General features: G+C 49.9%; 1 protein-coding gene across 2 annotated transcripts in view; it reads left to right on the top strand.

The window, feature by feature from the left end:
* LOC138516786 (charged multivesicular body protein 3) overlaps window positions 1-23,363 on the top strand; it is a 939,210-nt gene that overhangs the window by 222,432 nt on the left and 693,415 nt on the right. The window lies entirely within an intron of this gene.

The raw sequence follows: 23,363 nt of genomic DNA, 5'->3' as shown, positions 1-23,363 counted from the left end.
AATAGCTATGAAGATCTTAGACTTCCCCATGCTATAGGGCAGGAATGAACATACAAAGCATTGATCATTTGAGGCTCTCCTTCCCACTTGTTTCATATGCTGATACCATATGTTATTCCCCAAGTGTGCAGTACTATCTAGTTAATCATTCAACTCATGATCATCTCCCTAGCATTTCTCTTAGACCTCATTCTTTTCTTACGAGCTTTTTAACCATTTTATTCAATATGTCCACATAGTTTCTCCTCACTGGACCAATCATAGACCTCACTGGACCAATCATAGACCTCACTGGACCAATAATAGAAACATTTGTGAGTGGACTGGGTGTTTTTACATGTACTATCTGCGTAGGAGAAAGATCTAAAAGTTTTTTTTTCTATCACGATACCTCACTATAGCAGCAGCTAAAGCTGGCCATATATAGTCTACTATAATTTCTGCATGTGATCTCCCTCCAAAAGGTAATCCAGGCTTATCCATCACAGGACCAGGTGCCCTTCTGTGTATCTCTAGAGTCGGAACAATCGCATAAACTCTCGGCTGCCTAGTAGTTGCCACATCTGTGTCTTGGCTCCATTTACATCTATATAGTAAGCAGTACATACTGTAAGTGTGAGCAGTATCACTATGAACAAAATGATGTAGAGATAGGTCCATTTGCAGCAATAGCTTCTTGCACAACGTGGACGTCTCTCAGGATCTTTCATGATAATATTGCTATTGGTATCTCGCTACCATGTCAAAAACTTGTCATTCATTTCTACAATGATGTTTTCTTTGGTGCCAACTAACCAAAAATAAACAAACCAATGACTATGACCTGACTTGACCATATAATTGATCTAATCGCTCAACAAGCGAGCATTGGGCCACCATACCCTACCAGCGCAAAACTGATCCAGAGTTTGTCATCCCCACAATATATTAGAAGATCGGCATATAGAGATACTTTATCCTCATTACCTTCCAGCCATTTGTACCCTGTCCAGGTATTGCTCTGTCGGAGCCATAAAGCGAGTGACTCGATCGCCAGTGCAAGTAGGAGGGGGACAAAGGACATCCCTGGCGTGTTCCCCTGCCAAGTGGGAAGGATCCAGAGAGCCACCCATACACCCTCACTTCTGCTTGCAGATTTTCAAACCATAGTTGCACCCAGTTTAAGGTGGACTCTCCAAACCCCATACGCCTCATAGTTTCCCAGAGACTATCCCATATAAACGAATCGAAGTCGATCGCCAATAGCGCAAGCAGAGGATCTATAATGGGAGCTTGCTCCATCAACAAATGGAGTCGTCGTATGTTCATTTGCGTTGATTTATGCGGCATAAAGCCGCATTGGTCAGGAGCTTGGCGAGAATCTTAGCTTCCCCGTTGACCAATGATGTAGGCCCACAGGCACACAGTTCAGGGGGTTTACCCGATTTGGGGACGACTACTATCGTGGCTCTACATAGATCCAGCAGGAGGGTACCTTTTTCATTGGCCCGATGGAACATCTTATGAAGGGGAACTGCCATTCTTTCGCCACCCAAGTTTATCCAGGTTTCAACCGGGAATCCGTTCGGACCCGGTGTCTTCCCCGATTGCAGCTGTGCAATGGCTTCAACAATTTCCGTCTTGGTAAGGTCACTATCCAACTGCATCTTTTGCTGCTCGGATAGGCATGGTAATGTGACATTATCTAAGAAGGATAGATCTATTGGGGAAGTCGGGCTACGGTAAAGGGCGGCGTAGAAGCTAGCGAAGGCCTCCGCCATTTCACGATCCAATTGGATCCGTTCATTGTGATCGTTTACAATCTCCCTAACATGCCGGTGACTCTCATCCCTTCTCTCCAACCAGGCCAGCATCTTGCCTGCTTTATCTCCGTATTCTTGGATCCGAGCCCTCGATTCTCTGTGTGCGTGTTTGGCATTATCTAACATAATGTTACGAAGACATTCCCTACCTTTTAACAGTGAACAATGAGTCTCGGGGTCGGGGGGTGGGGGGGTGTAATATCAAGAATGTATTTGGCCTCCCATTCCTCCACTTCCCATTCAGCCTCTGTCACTTTGCGTAGATGTTCTGTTTTATTATTGGACGTCCAGGAGATTACCTCTCCTCTAAGCACTGCCTTGTACTCTTCGTAGACTACTACAGGGTTATCGACTGTCGCAGAGTTTATTTCAAAGTATTTGTTAGTTTTCTCCATGATATGGTCAACAAAGTCAGGGAAGCCCAAATAATAGTTATTCTGTCACCATGTCTTCGGGGGGGTGCGGGGGTTGACCGATTCACCCGCATTTTCATCCTTAGTGGCGAGTGATCCAAGATACCTCAGGGGAGTAGGTCTGCGGTGAGTACCCTGTGTGTGTTCGCAACTGGGTGGAAGATCTAATCTAGAGAGGGAGCTGTGTGCTCCTGAGTAGAATCATTAGTTTTTGTCCTTAGGGTGGAGTTCCCTCCATACATCATGGAAACCCAAAGCTGATATGAATGTTGCTAGTTTTGTGGGGTTGTCACATCCGAGGTTGTAATCCAAAGTGTTGCACATTACATAGTTACAGTCCCCTCCCCACCCTAGGATCCATGTATCGGGTTGATGTTTTGCTATCAGAGGGGTCAGTTTATGACCCAGCTCCGAAAGCCCCTTACCCTTAAAGTTGTAACACTGCATGGTGGCATGAGGTGCCGCTCAGATCGCTGTAGCTCCCAAAAAAGTTGAGTCAAGTGCCGACATGTACTTACCAAGCACTGAAGACCTTCTGTTCTCATGAAGTTTCCCATGTGTTAGGGGGAGGGAAAATGGAGGGTAGAGGTGCGGGGAGAAAATGTAAATTAGATTTAAATTGCTCATTGAAATCACAGGGGTGTTGTCTGCCAGGGTCTGTGCTCTGACACTTGAGGGGTTCCTGGAAAGTGCTTTTGCACGTGCAAATGTAACAATAATATTTTCCCTGTTTATTTTGTCATTCACGAGGGGCTGGCAACCGTGATGCAATGTACCTTTTGTTAATTTTTCAACAATCTTCAATAAAATCTTTAAAAAAATAAATAGTAATGTTGCAAACAAATATAGGCAATCCAGCAGTGACCCAGAGTATTTAACAAAGCACCCAACACCAGAAAGCTTGGTGGCTGAAGCTGCTACATCTACCAAGCAGCCGGAATACCCCTCTAACTGTCCCGATAGGGATAAGAGAGTGGATGCCTGGGTGAGAACAATATGTACTGCTGGTATTATGGCTTAAAAATCAACTAACACAACTGTGCCTTGTTTACATTTACCCTGTGAGACTGCGCAGCTATGGCGTCTGACCACATCCCACAAGCAGAAGAAAGAGACTGCTTCCTGGCTATCATCAAGGATGGTAAGGAGGTAATGTGCGAATGCCTCAAGCCCGGTCTGGATACTGCAGATAGCATCAACAGATCCATGGCAACTAGCACCGTGTTGCACAGATTTGCAGGGTTTTGGAAGTCAGGATTTGCACCAGATGTGCAGTCTAGACCCCTCAATATGCCCTTTGATGGCTTCAGGGTGTTTGGCACATGGCTGAGGAAAGTTTAGAAAAGCTGCAGATCTCCAAAGTGGCGGCTAAATCTTAGTGCCACCATTATACAGCCTCAATACTCCTACCCCGGTATCATCTTGGAGGGGTAAATGGCAAGTACTTTCGATTCTACTCCTCAGTTGGAAGAGGACAAGCCAGTCATAGAGGTCAGAGAAGATTCCCTCATGGTGGACAAGGGAGTGGTGCTAAGTCAGCACAAGCAGTGGCAGTTTTACCCTCAGCCACCGCTTCAACCGCCTCAGAACCACTCTTGCGGCCTTGACTCACAAGACCCTGGTGGGAGGCAGACTTTCTCAGCATCTGAAAGAATGGGGGGTGGGGCATTACTTCAGATGCTTGTGCACCAGAAAAAAGGCCTCAGGAGAACCGGATTCCCTCCTTGGGCAGGACATTTTGACCCTGCTAGAGAACGGTGCTATAGAACCGGTACCTGTGGCAGAGAAAACCAGGGTTGGTACTCCCCGTATTTTCCAATTTCAAAAAAGGACGGAGGATTGAGACACATCTTGGACTTAAGAAACTTTAACAGGTTCCTCAGGAAAGACAAGTTTAAGATGGGTTACCCTTTCTCAGATCCTTCAAGCTCTCCAACTCGAAGACTGGATGGTGTCATTGGACCTTCAGGATGCTTACTTTCATGTGCCTATCCATCACAAGCACAAAAAGTACCTGAGGTTTGCGGTTCTCATTATCGGTTTCGAGTTCTGCCATTCGGGCTGCCCTCCGCCGGAGGGTTTTCACCAAGTTAATGGCGGTAATGGCAGCAAGTCTCAGGAGAGGGGATGCACGTCTGCCCCTACCTGGATGATTGGCTGATCAGGGCACGTTCACCCGAACAAGCCCAGGAACGTCTCAGAGAAACCTGCCAATCTGTCCACAGACTGGGCTTCTCACTCAATTACAAGAAGTCCCACATGACACCATCTCAGAAACTCCAGTTTACTGGAGCAGTCCTGGATGCTTTCTCTGGGAAAGCCTCGCCACCCGACGTGAGGGCACAACACATTCTGCAGATGGTCACCAAATTGAGTGTCCAGCGTCTTCTGGCCTTTGATTATTTTTGAGGTTGCTCTGTCCCATGGTATCCTGCATTTTCCTGGTGCCAGAGGACCTGCCTGAGAATGAGATCCCTCCAGTGGGCTCTCAGGAAACAGTGGTCCCATATCTGAGGTAGGATGTCAGACCACTTTCAAGTTCAGAGCAGTGTAGCACAGGACCTTTATGTGGTGGGCTTGTAAGGACAACATTCTGAAGGGAGAATCTTTTTGACAGCCATGGCCGGAGAGAACAGTAGTGACGGTGCCTCACTCATGGGGTGGGGAGCACACGCCAACTAACAAACAATCCGCGGTCGTTGGTCTCCATCAGTCTTAACTACACATCGACTTTTTGAAGCTGAGGGCAATCAGACTAGCGCTGAAGAGGAAAGAAATGTCCTAATGATAATGACCGACAGGCAACGTACTATCGCAACAAGAGAGGATGCGTAGGGTCACTATCACTGTGCAAACGGGCAATGAAGCTCTGGCTCTGGGCAATTCAAGAAGGAATCTCTCCATCAGCAGTTCACCAAGCCGGAAAGGAGAACACGACGGCGGATGCTCTGAGCAGGCAGAGCACAGTCTCCTACAAGTGGGAACTAGCTCGGGAAGTCCTTCAGGAGATCTTCACCCTTTGGGGAACCCCTGAAGTGGATATGTTCGTGACCAGTGTCAACCATAAGTGCAAACTGTTTTGCTCCAGGGAATTTCCTCCAAGAGGAGCTCTAGGGGACACGTTTGTAGTGGACTGGGAGTTTCCACTCCTGTACGCATGTCCTCTAGTCCCCATCTTTCCTCCAGTCTCTATCAGGAGGTTAAGAAAGTTCAGGAAATCGATTATCCTAATTGCCCCGGATTGGGCCAGGAGGCCGTGGTACGTGGACCTTCTCGACATGTCCATCTGCCCTCCAATTGTTCTTTATACTGGTTTCGAGTTGTGATTCAATTGTCATTTTATGCTTGCTGTATGTTACTTGTTCTCATGTGAAGCACTTTGGAGTAAAGGGCTATATAAATTCAATAAAATACAAATACAATAAGTCTTTCACAAAGAGTCCAGCAAATGGTCCCTCCATAGAGGCACCAGACAGGGATGCCCACTATCCCCCATGTTATATATCATAGCCACCGAACCCGTGGCTGCCTACCTCAGACAGGAATACGCTGACAGAGGTATCGAAATAGACGGTGTGACCCACCTCGTCTCCATGTATGCTGACGACACACTACTGTACCTACATAATCCTGAACACCTCCTACCGTATATTCTCGAGACCTTAGACGGATTCCACAAATGCACCGGAATCCGAATCAACAAGGACAAGTCCTGTCTCTACCCCCTCGCAGCACTATATAGTGAAGACTACAGGTCCCTACCCTCACTAGACCTCCAATGGCAGATGACATCCTTTAGATACCTGGGAATCACCATACACCGAAACCCGCACACGGAGCATATCCTCAACACGGTGAGGGCTAGGTACTCCCTCGAGAAATCCATGGAGTTTTGGAGTAGACTCCCGCTCTCAGTGGCCGGAAGGGCAGGCCTCCTCAAGATGGTGGCACTCCACCGCCTTTTACATTACTTTACTAACGTCCCCTTTGACATCCCCCTCCCTCATTCTTCAAAAAACATTAATAAACTTTGCAGGAGATTCCTCTGGCAGAGCGGTAGGCACAGAGTAGCGTTAGAAACACTCCAAAGACCATATGAGAGAGGAGGAATGAAAGTTCCCAACTTCGAGCTATACTACCTTGCCAGCCAGCTTAGGCACGTGATGCAATGGATGGCCAACGAGAGTACGGTGGACACTCGCCTCCTCCAACCCGTCCTGCCTCACCTGCTACTCTGAGACCTGCTCTGGACTGAAGAGAGCACTACGCGACACTGCCCATACATGGCCAAGCTGGGAATCTGGCTCTGGAAACAAGCCTACAAACCAGTCGGAGCAACAGACCCATACTCACCACAACTTCCCATAGCAGCGATTATGACAAAACAGGTATGGGGACACATAGAAGTTTGTTCCCAATGGGAACCCTATGGGGTAGCTACGCTGGGAGACTTGGTTCATGAACAAGATATTTTAACGTTTCCCGAATTAAGTGAGACCACAGGGCTACCTTCAGGACAGTTCTTGCTCCATAGGGCAGTAATGCTGGCCATGCAGGGCAGATGGCCTGAAGCCACTAACCCCGTTATAGAACACAAGACCATCGAAACTATGCTAAATGCAGCTGAAGGGGGCCACGAAAACTCACGCCTCTACGAGGTCTTGATGCAAAGTACGACCAGAAATTGACTCAAATGTAAGGTTAAATGGGAAAGCGAATTGGGACTGGAATTTGAAGATAAGGAATGGGAAGAGATAACCCACTACCACAAGAAGATCTCCAGGAATGCCCGCCTACAACTCATCCAATTATACATTATTAATAGGGCCTACCTCACGCCAGAAGCCATATCAAAGTTCAAGGGCGCGAAAACCCAAGTGTGCCCCAAATGCAACGAGCCCAAGGCCGGAATGACTCGCATGTTCTGGGGCTGCCCAGTGATACTAGATTTCTGGACCCGAATAAGAGATAGAGTTGCTGAGGCGGACATTGAAGTGGAAGTCCATAGGCCAGCGGCTTTTATATTGGGGAACTACAGACGCAGCAGGAAAAACAAACCTCTTAAAGACCTAATATATATCACAGCAAAAAGACATATAGCCATGGGATGGAAAAGCCCAAAATGCACAAGTGAAATACAATGGTGGGGAGATCTTAGTAAGTGGATAACAGCAGAGACCGGAGCATGGAAAACGGCAATCCAAGAACAAAGACTTGACTCTAGTGAAGAACTACAGCGTTTGGTAGCGCTGACAGTACCGTTGCTACACCCCAGAGCACCTGATAGCGCCTCAGACAGTGGCAACAGCCCCGGCTCGTAAACTGGTATGAAGGTCACTGATGCTTTCCCGTGGTCTTGGGGGAGGGAGGGAGGGAGAGGTGGGAGAGAAGGGAAGAACAGACACCAGATATACAATTGGGAATGTCTTCTTGATTATGATGTGTCTTGTTTATCTTGTTCAAAATCAATAAAGTTAATAAAAAGTCTTCCACAAAGAGAGGACCTTCTCTCGCGAGAGGAGGGTTGGGTTCTCCATCCAGAGTTCAGGACCCTCAACCTTAACTCGTGGTTTCTGAGGGGTTGAGATACAGGGATTGGGACATTCCGGATTAAGTAATGGAGATCTTGCTTTCGGCCAGAAGGCCAGCAAAAAAATCTGTGTACCGCTGCCGTTGGACACTTTTCTTTGTGACACACCTATGGTGCATTCTTTTTTATTACATCTGCCGAATCTGGGGCTCCAGATTGGAACACTTAAAGGTTACCTGGCGGCGCTGTCTATTTTCAAGGGCTCTTCAGAAGAGGATTCATATTTGAAAATCCCTCTGATTGTTCAATTCCTAAAGGGTCCCTTTTGATCCAATACATTCATGTCCATTAAGACCATCAACTTTGAAAACTGTTTTGCTAATAGCAATAACGTCGGCGAGTTGCAGGAACATTCCTGTAAAACTCCACATACAATTTACTATAAAGACAAGGTTGTTCTCAAGGTAAACCTTATTTCCTACCTAAGGTAGTCTCTGACTTACACTTGTGGCAAAAGATCATTTTGCCAACTTTCTACCCACCTCCTCATCTTGGAAAGGAGACGGAAGGATTACATAGGCTGGACACAAAAGGCTCTCGGCTTTAACATATCAAGAATGGCTAAAATTTGTCAAAAGTACTAATTTTTTTTTTAACTTCTTATTGGTTTTACAACAAAGAGAAAATGCATTTCCCAACTCCACCTCATCCCCCCCCACCCTCGTTTCCCCTCCCCCCGAAGGCAGCTGCATCATGTCCGTGGTCCATCACTGCCATGGGCCGTTCACCGAGCTGAGTCTATATTGTCCGTCGTCTACACAGGCCACGGCTAGGCCTCCTCTTTCCCGATTGTGTTGTCCTCCTTCCGATTTATGTATCGCTCTCGGGCGTGAGCGAGTCAGCTTCTTCTCTTTCCGAGCCGCTTGAGTCACTCATGCTGTCTCCATCTCCGTTTCCAAGCAGGTCTTGCACTAGGGTATTCCACGCCAGTATTCTGGCCCCACTGCTGCTTTCTCCCCTTTGCGTGACTCTCGTCCAGACTGCTGTCTCTGCTTTTGCCCATTTTTGTAGATCTGCCCACCAGCCCTCCTTCGAGGGTCCTTCGCTTGTGTTCCATGCCATTGCAATGCGGCTCTTCGCCAGTATTGTCATCAGGTCTTTCATCTTTGCCACGTGTGTCGTCTGTCTGTCTCCTCTCGGAAACAGGCCCAGTATGTAAGACTCTGGTGACCAAACTTGCATATGAATTCCCGCTGTCTTCGCCCTTTCCTTAACCATGTTCCAGAAGTCTGTTATTTTCGGGCACGACCAGAACATATGTGCCATGTCTGCTTGTTCTTCCTGACAGCGTGGGCAGCACCGAGTTTGTCCGTCTCCCATCTTCGACATCCTTTTGGGAGTTAGATATGCTCTGTGCACAATGTAGATTTGCATCTGCCTGAACCTGGCGTTCCTGGAAATCTTTTTCGTGTACTGGAGGATTCTGTTCCATTCCTCATCCTTGAAAGGTTGCTGAAGTTCCTCCTCCCATTATGCTTGTGCGTTCAGTGTCTTTTTGTTAGTGATTCCCAAGAGTTGCTCGTAGAGCCTGGACACGGTGTGTCCTCCCTCAGAAACATCATGCCATGCGTCTAGTGCACCCTCAGTGTCCTCTGCCTCTGGCATAGTTTCCCATCTCTTCTTTATTGCTTGTACTAAGCTGTTGTACAGGATGAATTGGCCTTTGTGTACATTCTGTTCCTCCACCAGGGACTGGAATCCAACCCATTGTCCTTCCTGCCATAGGTCCCCTATTTGGGCTACCCCTTTGTCCTCCCATTGTGCCCTGAACGTGGCCAGGCTTGTTACTCGGGTATCTACCAGTCCCACCAGGGGGATCTGTCTTGAGCAGGGGTCTTGCGTACCTTGTCTCTTCCAGGCTCTTTTCCATAATGTTCGGCCCAGCTGGGCCATATTGGGAAGGGTCTTGGCCTGGGCAGCATTTATCCATAGGAGTTCCCTTAAATAAAATTTCTGGAGTGCTGGCCGAAAAAGTATTGCGTCTATGGAGGATTCCTCCCCCAGCCATCGCACCACAAATTGGAGTTGTGCCGCTAGGTAGTAATACTCGAAGTTTGGGAGTTTAATGCCCCCCCCCACTCATAGCCCCTTTGTAGTGTACTCAGTGCTACCCTGTTTCTCCCACCTGCCCACAGGAAGGTTCTCACCATGGTGTGCAGGTGTTTAAAGGAAGCCCCTGGGATGTTATAAGGGATATTAGCAAAGTAATATAGGAGCCGGGGCAGGACCGTCATCTTTAGTAAGGCCGCTCGGCCTATCATTCCCAATGGTAGGGTCTTCCAGAACTGCATAGCGTTCCAAATTTTGTCCAGGGCTGCCTGCGTGTTAGCTATATGTGTTTCCGTGATGTCATGGTAAATGTCCACCCCCAGGTATCTGAAGATGGTCGGGGTGCATGTGAGGCCCAGGTATGGCAATTTGTCTGATGGTACTGTTCGCAGGCTAGCCAGGGGGAACAGTGAGGATTTTTCCCTGTTAACAATGATTCCCGATAGCCTACCGTACGCTCCCAGCGCTTAGAGCAAGTCCCGCAGGTGGGTACGCGGGTCCTGAACGTAGAGCAGTATGTCGTCTGCGTATATCGATATCTGGTGTGTTTCCCCGTCTATCACTATGCCCGTATCCTTGTAATCCATTCTTAGGAAGGCCGGGAATGGTTCGAAGGCCAAAATATATAACATTGGGGACAACGGACACCCCTGCTTCGTACCTCGCTCTATGCTCCATTCCCCAGAAACATGCCTGCCTGTCTTGACCCTTGCTCTCGGATCTTTTGTAGAGCAGCTTTATCCAACGTAGGAACCCCTGCCCTATCCCAAAATGGGCGAGCGCTCCCAGGAGCCAGTCCCAATTTACTGAATCAAATGCTTTGATCGTGTCTAGTGAAGCTACAGCACATTCCCCCTCTGCTTGGTTTGTCCTATCAATGACTTAATGAAGTCTCCGGAGGTTCCATGTCGTGTTCCGTTCTGGTACATACCCTGTCTGGTCTGTATGGACCAGGGTGGGTATCACTCTTTTGAGCTGGTTAGCTAGTGCCGCTGTCAGGATCTTAGAGTCCTGGTTTATCAGGGAGATTGGTCTATAAGACCCGTACTCGAGGGGTGGCTTCCCTGGTTTAAGTATTGGGACTATAATAGATTCTGACATGCTATTTGGGAGCCTCCCGTCTCGTATGCCTCCTCCAGTGTTTCTAGCAGTCTTGGGGCTAAGCTATCTCTGTATTTCTTATAGAATTCCCCCTGTACCCCGCCTGGCCCCGGGGACTTCCCTGTCGGTAGTTGGGTGATCACCTCCGCCAGCTCTTCTACGGTAAAAGGAGCATCCAGCATTTGGGCCTGCTCCTCTGTTAATTGTGGGAGCCTGATTTCCGCGAAGGCGTCCTCCAGGTCCCCCTCCTCCGCCTCTTGGACTTTGGTGTATAGTGTCACGTAAAATTGCGAGAACACCGCATTTATACCCTCCTGTGACCTTATCACTTCCCCTTGGCAATTCTGAATTGCATTAATCGGTTCCCGCTTGATCTCCTGTTTAGTTAGCCAGGCCAGGAGTCTGCTAGGCTTATCCCCATCTGTGTGTAGCTTCTGTATATACCTCCCATAGTCTAGGCGCCCTAGTCTTTCCCAGGTCGCTGTGCATTGTTGTCGCAGGGTGGTAAGGTTGCCCTGTTCTCCTCCCTTCTCTCCCGCCTGTACCTCAGCCCTCTCAATCTTCCTTTCTAGCTCGTCCAGTTGTGCTAGGGTTTCTCGCCTGAGTCCTCCCATCGTCCCCATCGCCGCCCCTCTGACCACCACTTTAAGGGCTTCCCAGATCGTCATTGTGCTGTCCACGCTACCTAAATTATGCTCAAAGTAGTCTTCTATCGTGCTTTGAATATGTTCCTGGAATTCCCCATCTAGTAGTGCTTCTGCCCTTAGTTTCCATGTGGGTATGGGGACTCCCCTGTGTGTATGTGCCCATGTGACTCTCGGGGGCGTGGTCAGACAGGGTTCGTGCATGTATATGTGCCTCAGTGAATTCACCCAATGTTTCTTTGCCCGTGAAAAGGTAGTCTATTCGAGTGAATGTTCCAAGTGGAGCACTGTAATGCGTGTATCCCCTTTCTCCCTCATGTACCTTTCTCCAGATGTCTTCTAGCTCGAGCTGGTCCAGTATCTTCCGTAGCACCCGTGCTGGTGGCGCTGCTCTTTTATGTTTGTCGTCCGACCTATCCAGTCGGGGGTCCAATGTGCAATTATGATCTCCTGCCCAAATAATCGTAGCGTTCCTGTGCGGGGCCAGCCGGGACATGAGTGACCTGAAGAAGGCCGTCGCGTAGTGATTAGGGGTGTAGGTGTTCACCAGGCACACCTCCCGGTTCTCCAACATTCCATGAACAATCAAGACCCTGCCCTCAGCGTCCTTTTCCTGAGTAATGAGTTGGAATGGGGTGCCCGGAGCAATCCAGGTCGTTACCCCCCTTGCATAGTTGGAGTATGTTGAACTATACATCTGGCCTCCCCATTTCTTGGCCACTTTAGCTTGCCTCTCAGCCGTCAAATGCGTCTCCTGCAGCATTGCAATATGGGTCCTCGCTTTATTTAACCAGGTGTAGACCCTTAGCCTTTTGACGTATGCATTTAGCCCTCTAACATTCCATGTGACGATATTTAGGCCGTCTCGGTCCTTGTGGATGCTGGCTCCAGTGGCCCGCTCTTTCCCATGGGCCTGCTCACTGTCCTCCTGGTGCGCCGCTTTCGGGGATCGGTTTCCCTCCACCCCTTTACTATGCTTTAAATGGTTTGTATGTCCTCCTTCTCTCATGTTTCTCTGGGGTGTTATTGATCCTGCGGCCATTGGTTTCAGTCTTTTATTTGCTTTTTTCTTCGGTGCGCTCCGCCGTGTCCTTGTTGTCTATTATGTCCTCTTTTCCTCGTGCCTTCTCCCCGCAAACTTAACCTCCGGACTATTATAACTAAAAACAACAACAAACGCCCAGCCTCCCTCTCCCTGCTCGGGCCCCACCGCTCTCCAGGTACCGCCCTCCTTTCCACGGGCGTACTTGTCGCGGCGTAGTGCCTTTAAAACTGACACTGCAAACATTGTCTCTACTTGGGGTCCCTACTGTGGGTCTTGGCGGTCCATTTCCAGGAGTCTTGTGCTCCCGTTTTAAATCATCAGTTTAGGCTCTTGAACTCTGATTATTCTGCTCTTTCACGTTCAGCAGGGTGTGTCCCTGATTTCTTGTTGCAGCAAGACAGTGTGGCGCCCGGCGGCCCACTGCAGTTTTTCTGGGTTCTGCCTGACCCGGCTTGCTCGGGCTCCTAGGTAGTGCATGCCGTTCTTGATCTCACTCTCTACCGCGCCGGGGTGCCTCTCTGTTCCGTTCGTTCCACTCTCTTGGCTGCGGGATACCTTGCTGGTCCATCCACTCTTGGGCATCGGTTGTGGTCTCAAAGATCTGTGTCCTCCCATTGGGCAACACTTTAAGCTTAGACGGGTATAGCAGCATGAATTTCACGCCCGCAGCTCGAAGGCGCTCTTTGGTCAGCCAGAACTGAGCTCTTTGTTTTTGCACGAGGGCCGTATAGTCTGGGTAGATGGTTATCCTGGCTCCATTCCGGGTTATGACTCCACCTTCCCTCGAGTGCGCCAGGATCTTTTCCCCATCTTTAAAGTTCATGATCTTCGCGATCATAGGTCTTGGTGGTGCTCCCGGGCGGGGTTTCTTGGTTAGCCCTCTGTGTGCCCTTTCCACTACGAAGCCCTGGGATAGGGTCCCTGCTCACACCTCTTGGATCAGTAGGTTCTCTATATAGTTTGTGGGATCTCTGCCTTCCTCCCCCTCCGGCAGCCCCACTATACGTAAATTGTTGTGTCTGGCCCTGCCTTCCGCGTTCTCGGCTCTGCGTTCTAGTGTGCTGATCCGTTCTAGCGCCTCTGACAATTGCGATTGGGAGGTAGTCATGTTCGCTGTGTTACTCTGTACTTGTTGTTCCACCGTCGTCACTCTCTCTGCTAGGTTCCTCGTGTCCTGTTGGAGAAGCCCCACGTCTACAATCACTGCGTCCAGCTTGCCTTCTATCAATGTCTTCAGAGCTTCTATAGCCTCCAGAATGCTACGTTCTACCTGTCTGATCTCTCCCTGCATGGCGTATGGCACTGGCGTGTCCGTCTCCGCTGCCTCGGGCTGCTGGTCTTCAATTTTGCGGGCGAATGACTCCATGACCGTCTGTCTCCCCCTGCCACCTTTTGGCTTGTCCGGCATGTTAGCTTCAGTTGTCCTGTGCCAGTTTGTGGATCTTGCTCATACAAAGTCTATGCTTACCGTAGTGATGTTTGCCTACAGGTTTTTACCTGGCCTTGCAGGGGGAGCGGTTGTCTTTTTGCCGTGGAGTAGTGTTTTCCCTGGCTATTTCGTCTGCCCTGGTGGTTATGGAAGGAGGCTAGCCGTCCATGGGGTCGCTTCCCTCTCTGTGTTGCAGTCTAATTGCGTAGTTTGTGGCTTCCTCCTTCGGTCCCCCCCTTTTGGTGGCCTATGTTAACGGCATAGGTGCTGTTTTGAGTGGGTTGTGTCCTCCCACGTATGTCCTGTAATCCCCAGAGTGGCTACCGGGTTTAGGGTCAAACGCTATGTTGATCCGCTCTGTTCTGCTCTTCAGCGGCTCTGCTGTTACGTGTTCGTAGTTCCTTCCTTCCCCCTTTTTGGAGGTCTCCACTGACGGCCTAGGTACTACTTTACGTGGGCTGTATCCCCCCACGCGCGTTCAACAGTCCCCAGATCAGCATCCGGGACCAAACGCTCTGTTTGTCCTTTTCGCCTTCCGGCTTCAGGATCTCCCACTGCCCCGCAGGGTCTCTTCGGTGACCATACAGTTAGTCTCCGCTCCGGTGCAGCTGCTCGTGCTTGTTGCCGGCGGCCGGGGAGGGGGGCTGTGCTCACCAGACCTCCGCGAGCTCCTCCGCCGTTGTCCGCCTGGGCTCTTCTCCCTCGATTGATGATCCGCGCTGCGGTACGCTGCTTGGCGTCCGCAGCCACAGGCGTCCGCGCCTCTGCCTGCCCTGGTATAGCACGGCGGCGCATGTCTCGATCTTCTCCTCCCTTGCAGCGGCCGGTTAGTTACCTCTCCGGGGTGACTCACTGTTCTCCGCTGGGCTGATTGTCGGCCGTCAGCACCTCCGAGCCTTGCCTTACTTTTCCTGCGCTCCTTCGTATCTCAGGGCGCGAGCGGTCCCATCAGCAAGACGCGTCCGCCATTTTGCCTGACGGTGCCGCGTATCTCGCTCTGTCCGTTTCTGTCTCCCCGGCCTCTGATTTTTCTCGGGCTTTCTCCTGTGTGTGCCCTGGACCCTCCGGTGCCTCTCCGCAGCTTTTGTTCGATCTTTTCGCGTCTGCTTTCAGCCTCTTCCAGGATCAATCGCCGGATCAGGTGGGAGCTCTCACAGACTAGCTCACGCTTGCATGGCCGCCAAGCCACGCCCCCCCTGTCAAAATTATTAATTATTCATTGGCTCTACAGGCCCTAAATTGGGTTTAGCTGTGACAAAACTGACCCTATCTAGATGGATCATCCTGGCTTTTGGGAAAGGTTACAGATTAGCGGGCAAGGAACCGCCTGAAGGCCTGAGAGCACATTCCACAAGGAGCATGGCAACCTCTGCTGCTGTTCAGAGAGGTGTTCCAGTTAGACATTTGTGCAGGGGCCACCTGGTCGCCTGTTCACACGTTTGTGAAACATTACTGCAAGGCATAAATTAGTTTTCAAAAATTGATTAGCAGAAAGCAAAACCATTTTTTTGATTAGCAAACGGACCCATTTGATTAGCAATTTTGGACCAATATTGTTAATGTCACCAGAAGTTATTTGTACCCAAGACATGAAAAGAGCAACAATAGAGCAGTTTATGGGTACCACTGAAATAAGACATTAGTTAGAGGAGTCGGGCTTTGCAAAATCTTTAAAATTCAGCTAGACCTGCAGGTCAGGTAACTTAGTTTCCCTATTCAACCTAAGGGAAATGCACTCGACCCATAGCAATTGACGACAACCAATTTAAAATGAGATTTGTGTACAATGGTGCATGTCACTACAAACCCGCTTTATTTGGCACTCTGCTGCCACCCAGAGGCCAGCCATGCACAGTGAAACTTTTGTTTGACATTTACTGCAAATTAAATGTTACATAAAAGTTTCAAACCTCTCTTGCAAATGCTACTCAGCCTTCATAAAATGTACTCGACTATGCGAGGGGGAGAAAAGACTTTGCGAGCCATAGCGGAGTGTCTGTAAAATGTAAAAGGTTAGCTGCATGAATGGACACAAACAAACAGATATGATGAAAAAGGCTCTGAAAACAGTTTTTCCAGTTGTCTCCCCTCCAGTTTGGCCAGCTGTCCCCCGCCCCCTCCACCGAGCTCAGGCCCACTATAACACAAAGCTTTCACTTGATCGCCCTCTGTCGGGCTCGGACCAAATCCATGTACTTTTCCAAACTTTACTGTGCGCGGGATTTGACTTGACCTGTCGAAGGACTGCTTGAATTTACATTAATTCTCTCTCAATTGATCTCCCTCCAACGGGCTTGGACCTACTTTATCTACGTTTCTCACTTCTTAGCTAACTCCCTCACAGAGACCTTGGAGCCCCACGCGCTGCCGGGGCAATCTGTCAAAGGTATTGTAGTTTGCTTTAAAGTTCAATCACTCATCAGCAGTTTAAATTTATTTACGTATCTTATCACACGCATTTTAACAATGTTCGATACAATGTTGCTGCGTTCAACCTTGGCTTCAACACAGACTGGTCTTGTATCGGTGTCCCAACTCACTGGCTGTGTTGCTTAATTGAAGCGGCTTTACTGGAGATTCTCCCCACCCTGATTACTGGCTCAAGAGCCCCGGGTACCTCTGACATACAATGCAGGATTCTTTATCCTGGTCTTCGGCTTTCTCTCAAGGGCTTGTGAAAGTAACAGTTCTTTGTCGAAAAGGTCAAGTGTACTTTTCTCCTTGTGACCCCCTTCTGTTTCGCTGTCTTACTCTTAGGCGTCCCATCTCCTCCATACTGCATGGATGTCCCTCGCTAGGGACGGGAGACGGAACCTTTTTCACCAGAAAAAACCTTCTTCCCCTTGACCCTGGGAGCATGCGCTCCCCTGACTCCGCCCACTGGTGCCACTCCCCAGCCCCACTTTCTGCGTCGACGGGAACGGGCTGATTTTACCAGCGCTCCCGGGTTTGGCTTCGGCCATGTAATCCCACAAGCTCTTCCTCTGATACTTTCTTCTATCTTTTGGTCTTCTTTTTGTCAATCAGGTACTTGGCCCAGCGGCATCACGCTCCACCCTGGGGCATGTCGACTTCAGCAGCCTTCAGCAGGTGACCAGCCTGCGAGAAGCTCTTCCCTACATCTGATCCCCACGTTATTTGCCTCCGCTGCCTTGGCCCCGACCACGGCTGGAAAGGTTGTACCGCGTGCAACACACTTACTCCATGCGCACTGAAGAACAGGCTAGCTCGGTGGGGGAGCTCTTCAAAAGGTCGCCTCCAGAGGATCTGAAAGACTTCATCAAACCGAGATCGAGGCCCAAGGGAGGGCCTCTATTTTCCATCGCACTCCGTAAGGGCGACTCACTCTCAAGGAAACGCCTGAGCGGGGGAACCTCTCTGGTTCTCGAACCAGCACATGAACCGAGGTTAGTCCAGCTATCGGCCTCACGGCGGAGGGGTCATCAGATCTTCTGGGCTGAGTGCTGAAGGACCGCAAGGTTCTTTTACTGGGTGTACACCCGAGGGACAACACCCTAGTACCGGCCTAATGTCCCATGGGGTGCCTCTACGCAGCACTACCGGCGATACTGCCAAGGGCAATGCAGCTTCCAGGCCCCAACCTGAGGTGCAGGGTAGGTCTCATGCTCCACCACCAAGGGTCTTGGAGGAGGCCGGGTCCAGGGAGCCAAGCATCACGACATCGGCACGTGCCACGCAGCTCGACAAAATGGCTGCCGTGCCAGATAACCTGGACGCTCATCCGATGTCACTCGTAGGAACGGAGCAGGTGGGAGAACGAGTTTCAAGGTGGGACTGGTGTCAACCAGGTGCGTGGCCTACAGTGTGTCCATCAGCAGCACAGGTTTCCCCTGCAACCGAGGCAGAGTACGCTCCAGCCCCAGCAGCCGCCAGCCACTCTGTCAATATCACCTGCCTCCTCTTCAGCCTCCGAAGATGGGTTCTTCTAAAGGTTCCTTACGCTGATGCAAACTCTTCAGATGGGGGCCATCCTCCTGAATGCGATCAGGGACATGCTCCCTCCGGTCACTCCACCGGCACCCATAGTCATTCCTCGTATGGCTACGGCGCCACAGGACCCAGTGCAGCTCCTGCTGCCCCAGCCGGGTCGTTCAATTCCAGCTCCCCTACCTCCCACAGTACAGGCGGCTCCGTTCAAGCCACCGCAACAGCCACCAGCTCCGGTTCCTACACCGCAGCCCACTGCGCCCAGTACTCCTCTACTGACACCCTAGCGGACACTGAGAAGGACCCAGACACGCCATCGTCGGCCAAGGCCTTCCACGAACGACTTGCAGGTTTGGCAGAATATTTGGGGCTTACTCAACTAGAGGTCAAACAGCCGAAGGAAGGGATTGCATCCCCCTAATAGAATGGGGATCCCGATGCAGAAGGATGTTGTTGCTTTGGCCAAGTAGGGGTGACCAGGCCCAGCCTGTCAATGGAGGGGGATCCACTATTACTGTCGGCTCATCCTCAACCACACTCCTCGGTGATTGCTGCAGCATCACTCTACTCGAAGCCTTAGTGGTCTTCTGCCACCTCGTCCTCGGCACTGCTAGGCAAGGAGGAGAATATCTTCGAGGTGTGCGGGAAAAAGCTGTACTCAAACGCCTCTCTGCACCTGTGTCAATCCAACGCTGATGCCTTGCTGGCAGCCATTAACCAAATGCTTTGGCGGGAAATAGCTGACTTCCTCCCAGAACTTCTGGCGCAGACACAAGCATGGTTCAAGACGGGCATAGCAGAGGCCAAACTGGTGGCGCAGGACATCATGGAGTCCACCGGGGGCCCACATTGATACCTCTGGCTGGGCCATATGCTTTACCACGGACATGAGAAGGACTGCCTGGCTTTGGGCTACTAAGTTTAACCCTGATGTCCAGGAATGCATATTGGACCTTCAATTCGAGGGTAGTGACCTCTTTCACTCTACCACAGATGATGAATTAGATAAAAAGAACAGCTTGCAAACTGCAGAGTCTTTATCCTAACGAAGGCCACGCCCAAGCTGTACACCCAGTCGCATCACCGCTCTGATAGGGGGCGGGCGTTCGGCGGGTTCAGGGGCTTCCAGGAACAGAGGTTGAGGCAGCCTGACAATTCTCTGAGGCATCACCGGCGCAAACAACAAAAGGGGGTGGGGGCAAAGGCTTTTTCCCTGTCCCCCTCCGCAGCAGCAGCCTCAGAAGGAAAGAAGGAATGCGCCCCTTCGGGTCCACGTGTCTCCAGTGTGGGGCAGGCTTGCCTTTTATGTGCAATTTTGGTGTCAGAACTTTTCGGACCCTGGAATCCTCTCTGTAGTATCCTCAGGGTACCGTCTACCAGTCCATCCCTCTCCTCCCTTCCACCCTCCACTCCCATAGATTGAGACGACAAATCTGCTGGCAGAAATTCGGCTGCTTGTCGAGATCCAGGCAGTGGAAGAAGTCCCAGCCTCCTAGAGAGGATTAGGCTTTTGTTCCAGGATTTTTGCCATACAAAAGAAGCACCAGGCTGGCCTGAGAGTTGTGTTGGACCTATCCACCCTCAACCTCTCCCTCCTGCTTCAAAAATTGACTATGGTTACGCCAGCACTCATTGCGGGGACACTAGACAGGGAAGACTGGATGTGCTCCCTGGATTTGAAGGACGCTTATCTACACGTCCCTATTTGGCAACCACATCGCTCCTTCCTTTGATTCAGGATGATGGGCTGCCATTTCCAGTACAAGCTGCTCCCCTTTGGCCTCAGCACAGCTCCCAGGGTATTTGCCAGGCTCGTGAATGCAGTGACAGCACTCCTCAAGGCCCAGGGCCACAACATCTACCCGTACCTGGACGACTGGCTCATCAGAGTGAGATCTCCAGAGGCGGTTCTCCACGCATCCTCCGCACTGATGAACACACTGCACTACCTGAGGTTTACTATCAAACTCAAGAAGTCTCAGCTGCAGCCTACGCAGAGCCTGACCTTCCTGGGTATTATTTGGGGCACAAGCTCTGAGAGAGTCTTTCATGGCCATCAAGAGAGCCACTCCTCACCTCCTTACCAGAGTAGTGAACTCGGCCTGGTGGTACCAACGCCTATTGGGTATCATGGCAGCGGCCCTACTGGCCGTGCCCCACACAAGACTCGGGATGAGGAGATTACAACTGTACTTCGCAGCCTCGGGGGAATCAGTAGAAGGGCTCCCAAGCGGAGCCGGTCAGCATCCCTCATTCTCTCCACTGGCCCTCACATGGTGGTCAAGGGACTGCAACCTGCGGACGGACAAACCCTCCCGGCAGCTGGTCCCGCAGGTTACCATCACTACAGACTCCTCCCTATAAGGCTGGGGAGCCACTCTGGACAGCCACAGCATCCAGGGAGTCTTAACCCGGTAGGAGCAGAAGTCTCATATCAACTGGCTGGAGCTGAAGTCTATCTGGCTAGCTCTCAAAGCTTTTATTCCGCTCATTTGAGGCAAGACTGTCCTTATTCAGACCAACACTTCCAGAAGCATGTACTATGTAAATAAGCTGGGGGGTACCAAGTCCCCTCCACTGTGCAGCCTAGTGGTCAGCATGTGTGAATGGGTCCTGGAGAACAACATTTACCTCACAGACGTCCACCTCCCGGGGAAGTCCAACTTGAAGGCGGACCGGCTCAACACACTGGGAGCTGACAATTACGTGTGGCAATTGAACGACAATCTGCTGCTGGAGATCTTCAGCAAATGGGGGCATCCTCAAGTGGACCTGTTTGCTTCCTGGGAAAACAAGAAGTGCCAGCAGTTCATTTCCTGGTAGGGGCAGAGCCCCGGCTCCCTGGGCAACGCATTCCATATAGTGGGATGGCATGACAGCGTATGCCTTCACTCCCACACCCCTGGTCCACAGGGTGATCCGTAAGATAAAGGAATCTTGTCACCTCAGCGTCATTCTGATAGCTCCATGGTGGCTGGCGAGACAGTTTTTCTCCGAACTCCTCAGCCTCTCGGATAGACGACCTTTCACCTTCTGATGGGGCCAGCTCATCTTCTGGCACAGCAGGGGGCAGAGTCATCCACCCTGCACCACAGAAGTTAGCCCTTGCAGCGTGGATCATGAGCAGCTCACACCCAAGCACCTGAGCCTGAGAATTTCCCCTTTAAATTTAGAGGCACGCAGGGCAGGGCCATGGGAGCATGCGCTCCCTTAACTTTGCCCACTGGTGCCATTCCTCAGTCCCCATTGAGGCGTCGACAATATTTAACATTGCCCAATGAAACCAGTATTCTTAGGGGGGCGGGGGAGGATGGTAGGACGTATGGAGGAAAGGGGACTATGGACTAAGAGTATGTTAGTCATTACGGTGAATAACTATTCATTATTCTTACGTCCTGTCCCCTTTCCTCCATACTGCATGGGCGATTACAACTGATTGCAGCCCTAGTGTGGATGGGAGACCCTGCTGATGATCTGCCACAGGACCTGGTGTTGGAATGCAATGGCCCTGGCCTTGGCTCTGACAGCGTGGGCATGCATGTTAGCCAGCATCGGCTTGTGCTGCCCCTCGTAGGCCTCCTTGATAGCTGGAACCATCCACTGTGCAATCGAGGCCTTGGATGCCTGATACCCGGGCCTGGATCCCCCGAAAGTGACCAATGGTGCGTCTGACTTGCAGAAGAACTTGGTCCTGACCAGATGGAGTTTCAGAGCACGTATGACATCCAGACAGTGCAAGACTCTGAGCCTTGTCCTTGGGCTGCGCAAAAAACATAGGTAAGACTGTTTCCTCGTTTAGATGGAAAGCGGAGGGTACCTTTAGGTAGAAACGCAGGGTTTGTCCCTCGTGTGTCTTGACTACTTCAGCACTGTACATGTTACACACAAACTGTAAATGTGTTTTATTCCATGCTTCCCTAAATGCAGTGCTGGAAATGCATGTTATGTTGCAAGAGCGTTTCCCCTCTCACCCGCACATCCACTGTAACCATATAATGTATGCTGGTAAACCTTACTGATGTAAAATGCTTTTTTGCTTCTTGAAGCTAGATTTGCACTAAATAAATATGCCACAAAAGGAAAAAAAGCATGTCAAACCTAAGCAATGCATTAAATACCCTCTAGTTTTTTTCATTTGTTCAACTATTTTGCAATTTTAATATTTCTCCTTCACCTTTTCATTGTTTTCTAGTATCATTGGTTAAATTTGCAATGCACATGGAAGGGGGAAGGATAGCTCACGGGTTATGTGTTTGTCTTGGAAGCAAGACAACGCAGCGCAACACAGGTTTGAATCCCGATCCCGCGCTTAGAAACTACTCGTTGGTATTAAGCATGTTATAAATGAACAATAATATAAATGAATGTCAGAGCTGTAACATTTATTTTTTTATTTGTGTTTTTATTTTAATTATATAGTTTGGCACCTAAGCACTTTACAAAAGGCAATCAACGGTACATATGATGAGCAATTAGACAATCAAAACAAAAATTCAGAAAGATGAGCTTTGAGACGAGTTATGAAGAGCGAAAATCATGAGATAGGGAGGAGGAAGAGCATTCCACTGCTCGGGTGCGAGAAAAGAAACAAAAGCGGAAAGGGGCCCTTGGAGGGCATGGAACAATTAAAAGAAAAAGGGATTCAGAACAGAGTGTGTGTGGTGGGGGGAATAGGAGATAAAAGAGGAAAAATGAGGTGGAGCAAGGCCATAGATGCACTAAAAGACGAGACAGAGGAAATTAAAAAGCAGGCAAGATTCAAAGGCTAGCCACTGAAGAAATTGTAGCGTGGAAGAAATAGTCACGAAGGGACAGCAAGCATAGGATTTGAATAGAAAAATGATAGACAAAGCGAAGGGGGCAAGATGAGCAGCGAGAAGACCCAAAGCGAGAGGGGAACAGTGCAAGAGGTGGGAGAAGGCAAGGGAAGAAATTTGAATCTTGAAAGCAGGAAAGGTGAGGAAACGATGGGCCTTCCGGATTTAACAGTTGATAGTGGGATGAAAGTGAGATAGTGGAGGATTTGAGTCGAGAAAAAAAGCGAGGAATCAAAGACAACGCCTAGATTACGTGAAGTGGGAGAAATAAAGTTGAAACAAAATACAGGTGAAGAAAAGCACCCCTGTTTTAGAGGAGTTGAGGTGGAGATGGCGAGAAGACATTCATGCTTGTATTGAGAGGACAGGCTGATCAAGACAAATGAATACACTCAGTAAAGGAGAAGAAAGATAGACAAAGTCTGTAAATAGTCAGCTATAGCTGGTAGGAGAACCCAAAGGAAGAAATAAGGGAGCCAAGAAGTGTAGAAGGAAAGACAAAAGGACAAGGAGAGAGCCTTGGTG

Source organism: Ambystoma mexicanum, chromosome 6q (genome assembly GCF_040938575.1).
Source record: "Ambystoma mexicanum isolate Mex_15411 chromosome 6q, UKY_AmexF1_1, whole genome shotgun sequence".
In the NCBI taxonomy this organism is placed as follows: domain Eukaryota; kingdom Metazoa; phylum Chordata; class Amphibia; order Caudata; family Ambystomatidae; genus Ambystoma; species Ambystoma mexicanum.
Note: the sequence above shows the minus strand (reverse complement) of the source record. Positions and strands in the feature narration are given on the sequence as shown.